General features: G+C 47.5%; 1 pseudogene; it reads right to left on the minus strand.

The window, feature by feature from the left end:
• Positions 1-9,697, minus strand: part of LOC119921347 — a 33,627-nt pseudogene extending 23,930 nt beyond the window's left edge.
• Positions 9,698-12,314: the final 2,617 nt, after the last annotated feature.

Consider the following 12,314-nt stretch of genomic DNA (forward strand, 5'->3'; position numbering starts at 1 on the left):
GGTGGTGTATCTTCCCGGGCGGCCGGCTCAGTATGACTCTCTCCCTTATGAGTTGATTAAGCAGTTGCGGAAAAGTATTCGTGATTATGGGTTACAGTCGTCCTATACAATGAATCTAATAGTGGCCACTACCAACCCCGAAATTGGCTGCTTTACAAGTGATAGTCGTGGAACAATTAGCGGCGGGGCATATTGAACCCTCCGATAGCCCTTGGAATTCCCCTGTCTTTGGGATAAAAAAGCGCTCGGGGGCCTGGAGGATGTTGACCGATCTCAGAGAAATAAATAAGACAATGCAGCCGATGGGAGCGCTGCAACCTTGGCTCCCGAACCCGGCTATGATCCCTAGGAATTGGCCGATATTAGTAGTAGATATTCAGGATTGTTTTTTCCCTATTCCGCTCCACCCGGACGATTGTATTCGATTTGCGTTTTCAGTCCCTGTGGCCAACAGGACTCAACCTACTGCGCGATATCATTGGATGGTCCTCCCCCAGGGAATGAAAAATAGCCCCACAATGTGCCAGACTTACGTTGCACTTCTGATAGCGCCGCTCCGCGTCAAGCATCCTGAGGCATATATTATTCACTATATGGATGACATATTATGTGCTTGCGCCACCGCAGCCCAACTACATGGTCTGGAGGGCTGCGGGTTGCACCCGAGAAAGTCTAGACAAAGCCCCCGATCACCTATCTGGGACATATTTTGACAGATCAGACAGTGTCCCCTGTGACCCCTACCTTGGATGTTTCAAAATTAAAAACCCTTAATGATTTCCAAAAATTACTGGGGGAATTAAACTGGGTGCGCCCTTATCTTGGAATCCCCACCGATCAATTAGCTCACCTTTTTGCTACCTTGCGAGGAGCCCGGGAGCTCTCTTCCTCCCGCTCCCTTTCACCACAAGCCGCCCAGGAGTTAGACCAGGTAGTCAAAAAATTGGCTCAGGCTATGGTGGACCGTGTCACCCCAGGGATACCCTTATCTGCCGTTGTCGTTCCCACCTCTGTCATGCCTACAGGGGTTATGTGTCAAGAACAACAATTGGTTAAGTGGATGCATTTGCCCACTCAGCCCCACCACTCTGTTTCCCCATATCCGACTTTGGTAGCCCAGTTATTGGGTCGTTTAATTCGGCGCATTACCGTCCTTTCTGGGACTGGACCCTCTGCATTATACCAACCATATACTTCAGATCAACTTGCCACACTTCTTGGCAACAATCCCGATTGGCAGATCCTTTTGGCAATGCATAGCCGGGCTTGGGTTACTGGTCTTCCAGATATTCCACAATTAAGGTTTTCTCACGTTTTGCATGGGTATTCCCCTGCATCACTGTTCTGGACCCAATACTGGGGGCTACCACAGTTTTTACAGACGGAACGAAAGGCCGAGCCGCCTATTATTGTCCTCCTGAAACTTCCTGCGTTATCCCCATTCTGTCCCATTCCGCTCAACACGTGGAAATTGTAGCTGTGATGTCAGTCCTTCGCGATTTCCCTCAATCACTTAATATTATCTCAGATAGCCGGTATGCATGCTTTGTTACTCTTCACATTGAGACTGCTGTGCTCTGGTTTTCCGAGGCAGCCATTTTTCCTTTGTTCCGGGAACTTCAAGCAACGATTCGTGCTCGTTCTCATCGTTTTTATATTTCTCATATTAGGGTGCATTCGTCCCTCCCCGGACCATTGGTTGAAGGTAATGCTTGTGCGGACCTACTTGCTAGGGAAATTTCTGACGCACCAAGGGCGATTGTTTTTGTTGCACCACTGTTGGCTCCGGCTCTTCTCCCTTTAGACGCTACAGCCACCACCTCGCAAGCCCACCGGCGCTTCCACCAAGGGGCGGGAATTTTGCGCCGTCAATTGTGCATTTCTTGGGAAAGCACGCGGGCTATTGTGAAAGCTTGTACCTCCTGGGTTACTACATTACCTGCGGCCTCTGAAGCCACGAATCCCCGTGGTCTTGCGCCAAGAAAGCTGTGGCAAATGGACGTCACACATTACCCTCCCTTTGGCAGATTTGCTTTTATTCATGTTACTGTTGATACCTGTACATTATTTACTTTTGCGTCGGCTCACACTGGTGAATCAGCCAAACATGTTATGGATCATTTATTTCTTGCTTTTGTCTTTATGCGAATTCCACAAGTATTGAAAACCGACAATGGCCCCGCATACACTTCTAAGGCGTTCCGGTCTTTCTGTAATACTTTTGCTATCCGCCTTGTTTCGGGTATTCCATACAATCCCACGGGTCAAGCCATTGTCGAAAATCGTCATCGTTGGCTCAAAGCCTTTTCAGAAAAACAAAAGGGGGAGATGAACTGACCTCGCCCCATAGACACTTACAATCCACTATATATACCCTTAATTTTTTAACTATGGATGACAAAGGTCTCACCCCCGCTGAAAAATGGGGTGGTAGGGAAACTAAGGAACACCCAGAAAGAGTAAAATGGAAGGGCCCCCTCACGCGAAAGTGGCGAGGGCCAGATCCCTTATTAACGTGGGGCCGAGGGTATGCTTGTGTCTTTCCAGAAACTGAGGACCGCCCGATCTGGATACCTACAAGGAACATTCGTCGCATCCTTTCTACAGTGCGTTCTCCCTCACCCTGCGTACTTCAAGAGCTGACCGAGAACCAGGACACAGACTCCGCGACTGTTCCTCCAGAGGATCAGCAGTCCAGTTCCCCAAAATGATGATTGCTTTCCTGATCCTCGCTTTTTCCACCGTTGTGATTACTGAGGACTATTGGACTTTTGTCCCATACCCTCCGTGGGTGCGGCCCGTTACGTGGCAGGACCCGGTGGGAGATATTCTCACTAATGCTTCTGATCTTGTGGGGGGGGGTGCGATTCCATGGGAAGGACCAGGGGAAGAGGCACTTGTCAATGTCTCCCTCTTTGCTACTCGCACTCCTATATGTTTCTCTGCAGCTCCGACCCCAAGTCCGTGTCTGTCTCTGCTCCCCCTCACTACTTGGGCTCAAGAAAGAGAATTGCATGAACCTCAGCCCCGTTCGGTGTACTGTGGGATTACCCGTTTGACTGCTGTATCCCGTCGTTTGGGAACCTCACCTTCGGTACCCGAACTTCCTTCTTGTGTGTTTACCAGCTCGTCTTGGCCGCCATCAGAGTCTGTTTTGCCTCTCTGGGAAACGTGCCGACAACCCTTCCCCACGGTTATTCATTTGTCCTCTCACGTATTCCCAGCCACCTTACTGAATTGGGGCGGACATGACAACCTTACTTATTTATCCCCTTTATATGGTTATCTTGGGTTTCTGCCCACGGATGCTTTCCAGGCTTTAGGTTCCTCTCGTGCCGGAACTTCCTCCCCTTTGTACCTACACCTTTGGTGGGCTTTTTTTGCTTTGGGTCCAATCACACTTGCTTTTGCTCGATTACAGGTCCCTTTCGATTCTATCCCAGTCCATATGGAAGAACGGCAAATAAGAGCATGTATACCCTATACATGCCACCGCAAGCCTTCCTTGTTGGCTACCCATCCCTTATCCCCTTCCCTTCCCTCTGGAATATTACATGTGATAATTGTAGACTTATCCAATGCATATCCGCCCATGATGCCACTGCTACTATTCTTATAGTAGAACAACCTCGTCATGCTATACTACCCACCTCATTATCCCACCCTTGTGCTGAGTCCCCTGCGGATTCTCTCCTGCAGATGCTAGCTGATCATTTTCGTATTCCAAAACGGTGACATCGTCGGTTTGTTGGATTGTTAATTACTGGGTTTATCGTTTTGGCATCCCTTATTATTGCTACCACCTTATCCTCTATTACCCTGCATACTGAAATAACACGGGCCTCCTTTGTTAATTCCCTTGCAAGAAATGTTTCTGATGTTCTGCAAACACAGTTACGATTAGATAAAGCCTTTACCGCTCACCTCTCTCTTCTACAGCAATCTCTTATAGAATTAGGAAATGAGGTTGATGCTCTGCGCACTCAACTTTCTTTTCAACGTTGTGATTATCGTTACCCTCATATCTGTGTGACCCCATATTATTATAATGCCACATTTCCCGGGTTTTCGTGGTCCGCGATCCGAAATCGGCTCCAAGGAGCCTGGCATTCTTCGAATGTCTCCCTTGATTTGTCACACCTTGCCTTACTCTCCGATGCTATGCAAAATACTCCTCCCTTGACCATTCCTGTCGATATTGCTTCACCGATCATTTCTGCCCTTGAGGCAGTTAATCCTTTTAATTGGCTCTCAATGCTGCTTCATAGTCTCCCATATATTATTTTGTTGATCTTGGCCCTGTTTTGCCTTCCCTGCCTTCCCTGACGGCTATCTGTTTTCCTTCACCCGCTTCTTACTCAACTACACACTTTGCAATTGTTTCAAAAACAAAAAGGGGGACTTGTGGCAGACCTAACATCTGGCCCATCAATTACTGGGCCTAACTAGTAAGCCAGGCCTTCCGTGCTCACAGGAAGACCTACAAGGAACTGAGAGGAGAGCTGTGGACAGGCAAGAGTTACTTGTTATCTGCCCTACGGCCTTGAATAGACGGGTTTTGCTTGTTACTGGCTTTGAAGATTACAGAATGGCTGTGTTAGTTATAAACACAGCAACATGGAAAAATACAGGATGCGACTGAAAGATATAAAAGTCTTGCTGCTTAACCCAATAAACAGTCTCCTTGTCCACCTTGAGACTCTCCTGGCCTGCGTTCTTCCATTGCGAGTGCCCGTCTCCCCACTTCACTGGACGCATGGAGGCAGACGGCAACAGTAATAGGTTTCATCCCCCCTTCCATATTCTGAGAGGAATTAGGAGAAGTTTATCTTGAGCACAGCTGAGTTCCTTTCAATAAAGAGTCGTTAACATACCTGTTTGGTGTCTATCCAAAATTTTGTGGAAAGCAGCATAGTCTGGATAAACCACAAACCTGTCAAAAAAATTTCTCCCAACCATCAGTGACACGTTCCTATTTTCTTCTGGGGGCTGTTCCAAGGCATTGTAAATGTAAACTTTTGAACCCTTTGCGACCCCTAGGTCTTTATCTTGAGGGTCTGAAAACATGATCCGGTTAAGTCTTGGATTATCTGAAGTGGGGTAAGAGTATCTTCATTTGAAAAAAAATTAAAAAAATTAATTATGTGTATGGTATTTTTGAAGCACTTACTCTCTGCCAGGCACATGCATTCCTTAGATATTTAGTTCATCAATTGGGATGGCAGGGGACTGAGCAGTGAGCTGAAAACCTGGGTGCTATCTTTAATCATTTTATATCATGCATAGGATTTAAAAGTTTTTAAGATGGAAAGAGCAAGGATAATAATGATAATGATGATAATAATAATGGCATGTGTTAAGCGCTTACTTTGTGCCAGGCAGTGTACTAAGTGCTGGGGTAGATACAGAATGATTGGGGTGGAAAGAGTCCATGTCCCACAGTCTTAATCCCCATTTTACAGAAAAGGTTACTGAGATACAAAGAAGTGAAGTGACTTGCCCATGGTCACACAGCAGACAAGTACAGAGCTGAACTTAGGACCCCGGTCCTCTGACTCCCAGGATCATACATCTGCCTCTAGACATCTCACAAGAATATTTAGGGTGCATGTGATAATACTGACCACACTCGTCAGAGGAAGAAAGTCATAATAATCTAATCGTGTGATATACAAGCCATATTTTGCACAACAGAAATTTGGAATATTATAGGAGTTTCTGAGATGGAGCCAACTTGTCCTTGCTCTTTCTACCTCCTTATTCTGTTACTGTGTCCCTCCAGAATACCATAAACTTTCAAAGCCTTACTGAGGTCACATCTCCTCCATGAGGTCTTCTCTAATTAAACCTTCTCTTCTGCTATTACCTCTCCCTTCTATGTCACCTAAGCACTCATATCTGGACCCTTTAAACGCTTGATATTCACCCCGCAATCTGATATACAACATATGTCCCTAGTCATAATTTATTTATTTTTATGAATGTCTCTCCCCCCAGAGATGGTGCACTTTTTACGGGAAGGCAACATGCCTACCAGTGCTGTTGCATTAGAGTCCCCCACATGCTCAGTATATTGCTCTGCACCTAGGAAGTGCTCAATAAATAGCATTGATTGATTGATTGATTAACTGCTAGTAGTAGTAGAGGAGAAGAAGCATGACCTAGTGGACAGTGCACACGACTAGGAATCCAGAGACCTGGGTTCTAATATCCACTCTGACCCTTGCCTGCTGTGTACTCTCAGATGCAGGACTAAATCAGTCAGCCAGTCAGTCAGTTGTATTTATTTAGTGCTTACCGTGTGCTGAGCACCATACTTAGAACTTGGGAGGGTAAAATATAACAACATAACACACACATTCCCAGCTGAAGATTGATAGATTAGTGATATTTATTGAACTCTGTGTTCAGAGCACTTTACTAAGAGCTTGGGAGAGTACAATAAAACAGAATTAGCAGAAACGTCCCATGCCCATAACGGGCATACAGTCTCCAGTAGGAGACAAGACTTTAATATGAATGTCATAATTGAAATATATGGACATAGTACTGTGGGGTTGGGGATGGCACAACTATTAGTTCTCCAGAGTTCCCATATTAAGGTGTATAGACAGTGCATCTGGGGAAAAGAGGGCTTAATCAGGTAAGGGAAGAAGTGGGGCGGGTAGGGCCTAGGGGAACTTTTCGGAACCTGAGCTTCCTTATCTTTAAAGTGGGAATTCAATAGCTGATCTCCCTCCTGCATGGACAGTTGGTGAGTAGTTGAGCCTGGGGATCAGAGAGGTGCTTGCATAACATGTGTTTATTTGGCAAGAGGAAGTGGCTGTGTGACCCTGTTCCATCTGCCTTCACCTACTGAGGGGTTGGTTGATAATCCACTAATGAGCTGTTTCCTGGAATTGACACCTACAAGCCAGAAGAGGTAATTCTACTCAGAGATATGGAGGTCACGTCTGGTGGCTAGGAAGTGCCTGAGACACATAATGCTGCATTCTAGATCCCCAGGGGTGAGTCTGTCTGTGTCCCCACCCCTCTGGAAGACAGAGCGGAAGGGCAGGGGAATGATGGGGGACGGGGAACACAATGCCACTGAGAGGCAGGAGCGGTGTCCATGAATAATGCACCTTCTCTCTTTCCTGCCTCTACCCCCTTGCGCTAGGCCCATACTTTAACCCCTGAGACAATGGATGAGGCACCTAGAGTGGTGGTTTATTGGGTCATCTCGAAGACTTAGCCTAATGAAGAGGTCTTAGCTCAAAATGCACGAATCGTTTGTGGAAATGTGAGTCCCACTGTACCTATCCCAGTGCTCAGCACAGTGCTTGGCACGGTCTAAGCACTTAGCATATCTCATAGATATTATTTTCATTATTAAGACAGCAATGACTCAGTGCCCTGGTTCAGTCTGTTTTCTAATCAATCGATCATGTTTACTGAATGCTTACTATGCAGAAGCCTATACTAAGTGCTGGTGAAAGTCCAGTATAGCACACGTGGTAGATATGTTCCCTGCCCACAAGGAGCCTGCAGTCTAGAGGGGAAAACATTAATATAAATTAATACATAAATAAATGATGGCTATGGACATAAATGCTGTGGGGGTGAGGAAGGGGGGAATAAAGGATGCAAAGGTGACAGAGAAGGGAGTAGGAGAAGAGGAATTGAGGGCTTTAGGCCGGGAAGCCGTCTGTGAGTAGATGTCCATTGGTATGGTTTGGCAAGTAGGGAGACTAATTGTCTGTTGGATGAAATGAGGAAGGGCATTTTAGTGCAGAGGCAGCATATGAGCAAGCGGTTGGGGGCAAAACAAGTGTGATTCAGGTGCGGTGAACAATTTGGCATTGGAGGAGGGACATTTTGCCGGCTGGGCTGAAGTAAGAATGTACCACATAGGGCTGGAAGGATGGACTGAAGTACTAGGGGTGAGTTGGATTTGGGAACGGGGTGGGAGTTCAAGATAGATTGTACCACTGAGGGCAGGGAATGAGTTCCAAGTGGAAGCTATTACTAGGGGGAGGAGGTGGATGTTTCAGGGAGAGTGGACCACAACGGAGGGGGTGTACCTACAGGGGAATGGACCACAGGTGGTGGTGGCAGGAGATGGAGCTCTAGCCAGCGTGAACCCCTAGGGGCCGGGGGAGATAGACTTCCAGGGGACACAAACCACTTCTGTGGGAGGTGGGAGGAGCGCGGGGGTAGTGGTGGGGGAATGGAGTTCCAGAGAGCGTGAACCACTATTGGAGTGTGGGATGGATTTAGAGGGGAAAGAAAAACCTCTAGGGTATGTATAGAGTGAATCTCCAAAAGAAGTGAACCACATGGAGGGGTGGGGAAATGTACATGGACAGTGAACGCTAGAGGGAGGAGAATAAGGTTCTAGGTGGAGGGTACCACTAGAGGAGGGTGATGGAGTTCCAGAAGGAATGAACTACTTGGTGTGACGGGAGAGGGAATTTCTTGGGGAGTGAACCACCTAGGGGTGAGGGTGAATGGAGACTCACGGGGAGCAGAACTTCTCCCTCACCTCTCTGCCTCTTGGATCTCCCCGCTCCAGCTCAGACTTCACTCTGCTGCCCTGATCATTCTTTTTCTAGAAAAAGTTCAATGCACTTTTCCCCATTCCTCCGGACCCTCCAGTGGTAGCATGTCCCCTTCCACAATGGACAGAAACCTGTCACCATCCTTTTTAAAGCCATCTGTCAACTCATTGCCTCCTAACTCAGCTCACTGTTCTCCTACTAAACCCAGCCCGCACACTTCCTTACTCTAATGCCAATCTACTCACTCTTCCTCCATCTCGTCTATCTCACCACCGACCGCTCACCCACGTCCTGCCACTGGCCTGGAACTCCCTCCAGCTCCGCACGCACAAACCACCCCTCTCTCCACCTTCAAAGACTTATTAAGGTCAAATCTCCTCCAAAAGACTTTCCCTGATTAAGCCCTCCTTTCCCCGGCTCCCTCTACCATCTGCATCTTCTATGCACTTGGATCTGTGACCTTTGGACATTTGATATTCACTCCCCTCAACCCCACAGCACATATGTACATATCTTCAAATTTTTTATTACAAAGGACTTATTTAATCATGTTAATGTCTACTTCTCTAGCCTAGCCCGTTGTTGGGTAGGGACCATCTCTATATGTTGCGGACTTGTACTTCCCAAGCGCTTAGTACAGTGCTCTGCACACAGTAAGCGCTCAATAAATATGATTGAATGAATGAATGAATTACACGAGTGTCTGCTACTTTAGTTGTAGCATGCTCTCCCAAGTGCTTAATACAGTGCTCTGCAGATAGTAAGCACTCAATGAATAGCATTGATTGATTGCCTGATAGTAGAAATAGTAGCAGTAGTAAGTAGTAGTAATAACAATAGCTTTAGGAATACTAAAAGTGGTAGTAGCAGTAATAGTAGTAATGAGAAGGGTTCTCAATCTACAACAACTTCCATGGGAACTTACTAGCTCACATGGCTTCAACTACTACCTCTATGTATTTGGTTCTTAAATTTACAGCTCCAGCCCTATCTCCCCCTCTGCAGTGTTGCCTTCAAAACACTCCCACTTGGATGTCATTCCATCGAAGCACGCAATTATCTTACCCCTTCCTACCTCACATCGGTGCTCTCCTACTATAACCCAGCGCAATCACTGCACTTCTCTAATACTAACCTTCTGACCCTACCTTGATCATGTCTATCTTGTTGCTGACCACTCGCCCATGTCCTGCAATGATTCTTCCCACCTTCAATGCCTTATTGAAGGCAAAACTGCTCCAAGAGGGCTTCCCCGGCTAAGTCATCCATTTCTCTTCTCCCACTGCCTTCCACATCATCTTGACCTGGACCCTTCATTCACTCCCCCTCCCCCAGACCCACAGCATTTATGTCAATATCTGTAATTTCTTTTATTTGTGCTAATGTCTCTCGACCCATCTTGAAGGCAAAGTCGTTCTGGGCAGGGAAGGTGCCAGTTATATTGTTCTATTATACACCCCCAAGCACTTAGGTACAGTGCTCTGCACATAGTAAGTGCACAATAAATACCAGTGATTGAATAGTAGTAATGAGAGTAATACTAATGAGAGTAGTTGTTATGATAATAGTAGTAATAGGAGCAGTAGTGGTGTAAATAACACTAGTAACAGTACCAGTAATAATAGTAGTAGTGGTAGTAGTAATACCAATAACAGTAGCAGTAATAGCCATATTAGGAGAGGTAGCAGCTGGAGGTGTGGTAGAGGAAGTAGTAGTAATTGCTTGGCATAATGGACATTACAGAGAAGTGAGAGTCAGGAGTCTGGGGTTCTAATCCAGGCTCTATCACTTGCCCACTCAGTGACCTTGAATATGTTGCTTAACTTCTCTGTATCTCAGCTTCCACATCTGTCAAGAGGGATTTCAAATCCTGTCCTTCCTCCTCTTTAACCCTCGAGCTCATTTCTATCTTCCTCAGTGTTAGTGCCTTGCTTGGCCTACCCTAAGCGCTTACCACATCCCAAAGATATTATTGGTGGCTTGGTGCTCTGTTCTGGTCTGGTTCCCGAGCAAATGGGGTAGACGAGAAGTGAGGAGGGGAGGAAGGGTCCAGGTAGGAAAAGGGAAATTCTCCAGGATGCCTCTGCCCAAGAGACGACTGTTGCCCCTCCCCAGGCCACACTAGCTGTTGGCTGCTGGGACCGAATCACTTTATTATCAATATAAGAAATGATGATGGTAATAATAATAATAATAATAATAATAATAATAATAATAATAATAATAATAATAGTAATAATGATTATGGTATCTATTAAGCACTTTCTATGCACCAAGAGCTGGGGTAGATGCATGATCATCAGGTCAGACACAGTCCCTAACCTGAATGGGGTTCACAGTCTTATTCCCCATTTTACAGATAAGGGAACTGAGGCTTAGATAAGTGAGGTGACTTGCCCAAGGTCACAAAGTTCACCAGTGGTGGATCCGGGATCAGAGTCCAGGTCCTCTGATTCTCAGGCTTGGGCTTTTTGGGCACAATTCAGGTAAGGTGATGCCCCGCCCACTTATGACAAACTCCATCCCCATCAGAACACCTTCCTCCTGCCCCGCCCCCACCGCACCAAGCCCCTCCTTCAATAATGGTGCCCATGGCAACGGAAACTGCTCCCTCCGGCCCGCCCCGCCGGGCCCTGTCCTTCTGAGCGAGCCAAATGAGCAGCCCATTTGCTAAATCCAAACCTGTGTATATTGAGTTTTCCCATCTAGCACAGAGTCTAGAACTTTTCCAGTCCCCGAGTGGAAGCGTTGGTTTGTTTGAGGGCGGGTTGATCTCCGTGACTGTGGGAGACCTGGTAGAAGGCTGGAAATAGGGGACTCAAGGCCGGGGTGGGGTCCACGGGCTAGCAGGTTGGGGAAGGTCTCGTTTCGGGTCGTCCTGGGACCTGTTATCTAAAGGTCATTGCTTCCTGTGCAGGAGTGGCAGGGAGGGGAAGCCATCGGTGGAAGTGCTTCCTATGGGCAGAGCATGGCACTGAGCGCTGGGAGAGTGCTTCTGGCTAGGAATCAGACCCAGCCCCTGCCCTTTGGAGTCTCCCAGTTTAACGGTGTCAGGAGGTGAAGGGACCTGGGCCAGACCCTCGGGAGCGACGAAACGATAAATCACAACACAGTGTCAAATCCCCATAGGGGCCAATGCGGTGGGAAGAAAGAGAAAAGTGCAGGAGAGCGAGGAGCCACCGCCCATCTCCACTAATGGCAGGTTTACCAACCGTTTTATTTCTTTCCAGAGCCGGCACGGATCGAGACTGGCAGGTCCACAGCCAGCAGAGATTCTGCTTCTGCCGGTGGGGGAGACGGTGAGTCTGAGGGGTAGACAAGGCCTGGAGCTGCACCGGAAATGGAACCAGAAGGAAGGGCGGGAGGGAAAGAGGGAGGGAGGAAAAGACCACGTGACAGACAGGGCACATCCCCTTCAACTAATACAAAAGTACTTACTGCGTGCTGAGCCCAGAACTCAGCGCTTCCCGGGCCTCCTCGGACACCCTCAGCTGTCAGGGATCCTCGAGAGAATCGACCTGAGGGGAGGGTGAGGCCCAGGGGAGAATAACAAGGAGAAGGGAAAATGTGGGGAGAGATAGTTGGGAGAGGGTTAGACAAGGGCAGTGTCCGACAAGGGAGAGTTAGACAGGAGAGAGTGTCGGGGGAAGAGACACACAGGCGAGAGTCAATTGGGGAGAGCTCTAAAAGGGAGAGTCACATGGAGGAGATTCAGGCTAAGAGAAGAGTAAGAGTTGGGTAGGTCAGACAAGGAGAAGGTCAGACAAGGGGTGA

The sequence above is a fragment of the Tachyglossus aculeatus genome (assembly GCF_015852505.1).
Source record: "Tachyglossus aculeatus isolate mTacAcu1 chromosome 12 unlocalized genomic scaffold, mTacAcu1.pri SUPER_6_unloc_2, whole genome shotgun sequence".
Taxonomy (NCBI): domain Eukaryota; kingdom Metazoa; phylum Chordata; class Mammalia; order Monotremata; family Tachyglossidae; genus Tachyglossus; species Tachyglossus aculeatus.